This window comes from Asparagus officinalis, chromosome 5 (genome assembly GCF_001876935.1).
Source record: "Asparagus officinalis chromosome 5, Aspof.V1, whole genome shotgun sequence".
NCBI lineage: Eukaryota > Viridiplantae > Streptophyta > Magnoliopsida > Asparagales > Asparagaceae > Asparagus > Asparagus officinalis.
In genome coordinates, this window is record NC_033798.1 from 86,831,102 (window position 1) to 86,838,697 (window position 7,596).

Below are 7,596 nucleotides of genomic sequence, written 5' to 3' on the forward strand. Positions count from 1 at the left end.
CCCCCCCCCCCCTCTCTCTCTCAAGAATTCAACATCAACCGCTATCACACTTCCAACGGTAAAATTTGCTCCTAACTCGAAACCATGACCCCCATTGTTGCTCGATAGTCCAGCAATGGATGCAAGAAAAAAAATAGAGGGTGATATTTAACTGTTTCATAGATTCAAATTGCAAAAATATCGTACTCTATAAGCCATTAATTGCCGCAATTTGTTCATTATAGTACAAAATAGTTTAGGATTTATTGTTATATAGTTATCTCATCTATTTCTTCAATGATTAACATCTCTTAAATAATTTATTAGCGCCTAGCCCCCTTAAATTCATAAGAGATAAGGGTGTTAACCCGATTTATCCTTCTAAATTTGGCAATTAATAAACGTTAAGTGCTAATGAATAGTTGAATGGCCCTAATAATGGGGGTGTTATGTCATAATGGGGTTGCGGGTTAACCCAATTTATCCTTCTAAATTTGGTTATATGCGCATGCTTCTAAATTAAATTGCACGAAAAAAAATTCTTTATTAGGCTGTTGCTCTTCTCTTCTATTTTTTTTATATACTCTATTTTTATGAATATGAACATAGGAATGGCTTATACTTATGACTTATAGTACATGAGCTTATTGAAATGAACATGATATTAACCTTTAAATTCCCTCCATAATGTTCTTAACATAATGCGCAAGATGAAAAGTAAGTTTCTTGAATTTCAAAATCAAATTTTGATAATTTGAACCAGGGTGCTTTTGTCTTAGATAGCTTCAAATTCAAAAGAAATTCAAAAATAAGGGTGTGGGTAACACTTATTTTGAAATTTAAAATTTAAAATTACATATTTGAACCACATAGCCTTTCGTTATAGCATCCCTTTTTATTTATGATATTCTGAAATAAAAAGAAGGTGGGAGCCGAGGGGGAGGATTCGACTTGCCAAATCTATATGCAGATAGTGTTTATTTTAAATTTTCAAATTCAAAATTAGATAGCTTAAGTTTCAATTCCCTTCTTTGTGATATTCCTCATTTTTCTATAACATTCTAAAAATAAATAAAAAGTAAGAAAAAGTCGGTGTTGCATGTGTGATCACAACACTGAAAATCTATATTCATCCATTTAGGGCCCGTTTGTTTGGCGTTGGGAGATTTCCTAAAAACCAAGAAAAGGAAATACATGTACTTTTTTCATTAAAATATTATTTTTATCCACTTCCATCCATAAAACTCAATCCAAGAAAAAGAAATCTATACACTTTTATCAATAAAATATTATTTTTATCCACCAACTCATCACATCTTATCTCCTTTCTTACTTTTAAAAATATACCAAACACAAGAAACGGGTCACATCATCCAACTCATATCATCTCATATTTAAAAATCACTCACATCATCCAATAATATGGTGACAACTCATCTCATCTCATTAACATTTCATTTTCACCCATTTCCTCAAAAAAAAAGGAAATTGATTTCCTTAAGTGTGGGTCACATCATCCAATAATATACAAACAACTCATCTCATCTCATCTATTTTCTTATTTTTAAGAATGAACCAAACACAAGAAAAAAATTATTATAGGAAATAGGTTTCTTATAATACATTTTCTTATTTTTTTAACCAACCAAACAACATCAAAACAAGTTTTCTTAAAAAATCACTCACATCATCCAATAATATGATGACAACTCATCTCATCTCATCTCCTATTCTTTGATTTCCTTCTTTTTTTAACCAACCAAACAACCATGATTCAAGAAATCCTATTCTTTGATTTCCTATTCTTTGATTTCCCAAAAATTTTTGCGAAACGAACAGCCCCTAAGGACTACGACGGCTTCGCCAGCCAGCGAGGTCATCACACATTGAGTTGCTTTTGAAAATTGGTATGACCTCAAGAGTACATTGGGTTAAACCATGCAACATGAACCGATCAAATCAAACATCATGGTTTAATTAAATGAGATATAAACCTTCATTTCCCTCCTTTATATATAAAAAGAAATTGACGGTACTCCTAAATGCACAAAATAATTGACATGTCATATCATAAAACAACCATGTGTCCCCTATAGAAAATAACATGTGGACACGTAAATACTGAATTCACCTAAACATCCTCATAAAAGTAGAACTATATATAATTACAGAAATTTTAAAATAAATATTTTGGTAATTCTAATCAAATTATAAGTAATCATAATTAAAAAAACCTCATGATCGTATATTTAGATATAGAAATTAAAGAAAAAAACTCATTTAGAGAGCCTCTCTACATAAACATATCAGCAAAATTGTATGCATGTTAGATTATATTTGAAGTTGATGGATTAGTTCTCATCCTAACAATGACTGGTTAGTCATTTTTTCGATCGACTAGCAAACACTAAGAGTATAGAACTCATCTTCTGTTGATTTCGATCGACTCTTTGATCAGGCATTTTCAGTTAAGTTCTTAACCAGTTGGTGCCTTAACCGGTTGAACCTAGCGCTAGGTTTGGAGGAGGAGGAGATGGAAAGTAGAAGGAGGAAGTTTTTATCGTGTGGGGGTCACTAGAAAGAGGTGCATATATCATGTATAAGTGCAGAATTAGGTAAACCATGAGGTACTTAACTGCTATTTAGCCTTCTATGTACGCCGCCATGTATCCATTCTCCGTAAACTTGATGAGGCACAATCTTGGTGATCCAAGTTAAATGTTTTTTTTTTTTTTAATCAGAAACACCGATCCAAGTTCAATGTTTTTTGTTAAGTAACATGGGCAAGATGCCCGACAAATTTATTCACAGCAGAACTCAAATCACAATATTATATCATGGCTATGTTGCAGAGACCGCTTTAGGGGCTGGTTGGTTCCGGTTTTGAGAAGGGGAAAGGAGGGGGAAAGCTACCAAAATGTCAGCTTCTTGGCAGCTTTCCCCCAAAATCGCCTCTATAAAAGATGATTTTGGGGGAAAGTTGCCAAAAAGCTGACATTTTTGACAGCTTTCCTCTATTTTACCTATCCAAAAAACCGATCTAAACAGCCTCTTAGTGAGGTGCAGTCCATCCCCACTAACATTATCTCGATGGATCATGACGCGCTTTTGGCCTCTCATCAGAACCGCACGTTGCAGAGGAATCGTAGTTATAACGACCACCACTTAATTACCACAACATACAACACGCAGCCAAAGGAGCTAGCGTGTCCGAATCCTACAGTACCTTGAAATCCTTCAAAATACCCGAACGTTGAAAAAAGAAAATAGGGCTTTTTTTGGTTGTGGTCCCTTACGTTTTTAATATTTTAAAAGTAGTCCCTGCGGTAATTGAAACTGTTATTTAGTCCCTCAAATCACGTCGGTCATTTCAAATTAAGTCTCCTTGTTGGTTGTTGCGTCTTAGTTGCTTATCTCGAGCTGGGTTGGTTGTCAATCACGTACGGTGAATTACATCAATCATACCTCACCAAAATGTTAGAACTTCCTCTCCTCTCCGGAACTGCAAAATTGTGTTATTAGAGGAAATTAAGACAGGGAAGAAAAGACATTAGTAAATGGGTTTTGTAGTTTTAAACAGGTTAATTTGTGTTGGAGTAATTTAAACAGAGGGGTGTTAACCTGAAATCTATATATGGGGTGGGAGAGAAAAAAAAGTTAGGTGAATGGAAAGTCTCTGCCAATCTTTTCGTGTGCGCGGAAGCCAGCTTGTGAACGTGCCAAAGCAAACGGTAGGTAAACACTCAAAAGTCAAAACTAATTTAAAGTACCTCGCAGGATTTGAGGGGCCAAACAGCAATATCAATTTTTTGAGGCACTAATTAACGTCAAGATGTTAAAGATTTACGGGACCCATATTCGAAAAACAAAGCATCCTGAAACTAGCTCACCGAGAGGGCTGGGAGATCGGAACATGCTCATAGCGGCAACTGTAGTCGTCAGCATACGTAGATGATGGTTGCACAAGGATGAAGCCGTCGAATCTGATCAGTCCCCTCTTAAAATATAAGAATAGCTTCATCTTCAGGAAAAAGATAAAAATAATTTCATAGTTGCTCTTTTCCATTATATTTAGAAAAATTGTTAAAATTATGTCTCAAAACCCTTTGAATATTGTTGATTTCAGCCAATAGGTCGTCGATGGTCATGAGGACACCATCGATGGTCACTTCGATAATCGATGGTTAATAGTGAACAATCGGAGAAAAACAAAAACGGAATTTAGAACCATCGATGAACTATAGTGAACCATCGATGGACTGCAGAAGACCATCGATGGTCGTGTTTTGCCATCAAGGGTAACGGCGCTGATTTGCAGTTTTGATAATTTAATCTCAGACGAGTTCGTTTTTCTTTTGATCTCCAACTTCTATCAAGTTTTGGACACACCTTTCTTGATCTATTGTGGTCTTTTATATAAAAAACAGAGAGAGCTTAGGTTAGGGAAAAAAAGTTAGTAGAATAGGAGGGTTTGAAAAGGAGAGTTTGAGGGTTTAGGCTATTTGTTTTGTTCTTATACTTCTTTTTCTTTTGATAGTGGAATTTCTCCCGTGCCTCTGCTATATATGAACGTGGCTCAAATTAGATGAATCGCATAAATCTCTGTATTTGTAGTTTCTTATCGTTTATTCTAGTACTTGTTCTTCGTAATTATTTCCGCTTTATTGTGCACTTGTTCTAACAAAAATCATGAGTAGATATAACAAGAAAACAAAGATTAATCAAGTACAGTAAACTCGTTGCTTTTTAACATTTTTGGAATTTTTTTTATCCCCACATTATTGGTGTTTGAAATTTATCAAATAATTAAGATTATAGCATGAAATAAATCCGAAATTAAAATAAACAAGAGGTATGAAATTCAGGCCTGACGGGAGCAGTCGTGTAATCACTGCCCTAGAAGATTGAGAACCCGCCTATCGCCCTGGCGCAGATGGTTCCTTCCCCCTAGCGGTAAAAGCCCCCGGAAACAGCCGGCCTCTGCACTCGGGCGAGAGTGCAGAGCTTCAGCTCAGATGAAGGAAGTTGCCCATAAAATAAAACTAAGATGTAGATGAAAATAATATGTATGGGAGAGAAGAAAAACAAGAGAAAACTTGTTGTGTATTTTTTTCTTATCATTTTGAGCTCAACATACGGATATATATATAGGGTTGGAAAAGACGTTACAAAACCCGTAATTAATTCTGTAACGTTCGTCATAAATTTTGTAACGTTCCCCATAATTATATAGTCGTTACACATATTTTTAATTGCTAATTAAAACATGTTTTAATTATAAAATTTTATTACTATTCATAAAGGCAAAATTGTCTTTTCTTAACAAAATATCTAACAATTGGACTATCATACGTTCGCAAAATTTCCCTTTTTTTCTTTTTTTTTTAATCTTGTTTTCTGAGCATATATCCACTCAGTTGCAACTGTGTCCCTTACAAATATGGAGAGGACATGAGGAGGTTAGAGAAAGGCAGACTTTAATTTCGCACAATAACATTTTCGTGTGTATCTGACTCGAGGGCCCGGGGCTCAAATGGCATTATCATTATTTACTCTCTTTTTTAGTAGATATGGACCCCAAATAGAGGGATGAAAGCTGTGTCGTATTGGGTATAAACATTTAAGCAACGCACACGGACTTGGCATATTTATGGGAAAAAGTAGATTTGTTATATCTACGTAACATCTCAAATAATTGAGTTTCAAATCTTATTCTAAAGTTGGGATTCTACAACTCATCAAAAACTAGCTTATAAGCTCACTAAACAGGATATATAGGTGGAACCAAACATATGACTCTTCAACCTGCATATTTTTTTATAAAAAATTTCATCATAAAAGTCAAAAGTCATCAAAAACAACACAGTTAAAAGTTTCTAAATAGAGGCCTCTTCAAACACAGGCGTATGATTAGCTAACTCCTGCTGATTCTTTCCTTGAAAAAACAATCCTTGTTTACTCTCTTTCAGTTGAAAATGGGGATGATACTCTATAAATCATCATCACGCTGTCTAGTTATGAAACCATACATCCAAGCAAAATAGTGGCTAAAAGTTATGCAGTACACATTCTATGGAGTTAATGGTGCACTAAAGATATATTAATCGAAACTCAAATATAATTAAGCCTTTGATCGATGCACAGATTATGTATCGATCCAATAGTTGATATACTATAGTGCACCACTATTAATGTTATGGACAAATTGCTCTGCATACTTTTTCAAATGCCATTATTATAGTAGCTATAGGCTTCACGATATATTTCAATTTCCAATGTTCCATTGATATATATTATTATTTTCAATTGATAGATTCTGAGAATTTTCACTAGAACTACCAAAAAAATTACCGTTTCCAGCAGTGAAGCTATTAGGTAGGGAAAAAAATTAGCAATATGACTAAGAATCAGTTTGACAACTTGGGAACTAGTCCAGGTCAGTTCTATACTGAAGGATTTGAATTACTACTGGCCTGGTTGTTGGGCGAGAAGTGGCCTGATGAGAACGAATCTATAGATTTTGTTAAAACTAGAAATATTCTTGGTCTAATTGTTGTTTCCATCTGGTTAAACTCATTTTACCAAACACTACCTAGAAAGTACGCGCTAGAAGAAGAAGAAGAGCAGAGAGGTGGAAGCAATTACTTGAATCATTCCCTTCGAACAACCAGCGATTAATTCCTCCGTTTAACATCATCTCTCTCTCTCTCTCTCTCAAGAATTCAACATCAAGCGTCGTCGCCCCTCCAACAGTGAAATTCACTCCAAACTCGAAACCATGACTGTTGATGTCGCTGCTTGACCCTCCAAGAAACGGAGGCGGAAAAAGGCAACCCCAGTGCCTCCGCTGCAAGCTCATACACAAACTCAATCAAAATTCTCAAGGCGGAAACTTCAATTAATAAGGATCTATGTTCTAGGTTTACTTATTATTAAGAGTCTCAATATCGCGTTTGCAGAGATTTGGACTTCTGTTCATTCTTCATATCTAGCTTTCAGCAGTAAGTTCTTTCAAGGATGAACTTCACACAACACTCCAAATTTGGAAGCTTCTTCTACTATGAACTTTGATTTTTCCATTGAAAACCCAAAACGTTTTCCATAATATGACAAAAATAAAAAAAAACAAGAAGTGGAGAAAACAAAACTGAGAAGGTAATAAAGTCCTCCGATCGCAAGAGACCCTTCATTTGAGGCACTTTTGGAGTTTTGAGGATTTGTGGGTAACATTTTGAGATTTTCTGCATGGGAAATAAAAATTAGAGAGGTTTTGAGATATACACCCCAATTTTATCCAGGATCACAGCGTTCGAAGAAAACTAGACACAGACATTGGAAACTGCTGACGAAATCGACAATGATCCGCCCATTGCAGAAGTGACCAGAGGGGCAAAGAAAGAATGTTTTGCCATAAGGTAGATTTGACTATGTCACAGGGCTTGCTCTGTAGTTTCCAGTGCAGGTGATGGAATCACCGAAGCTAAAGATGGAGGTGTAGCATCCAGCGGCAGTAACAGAGAATGTCGATACAATCAGGACTAGTGTTAGGGGTGGAATGAGAACTAAGGCCATGATATTGAGAATTGGAATGTATTTAGGCAGGGAGAGAGATACAGA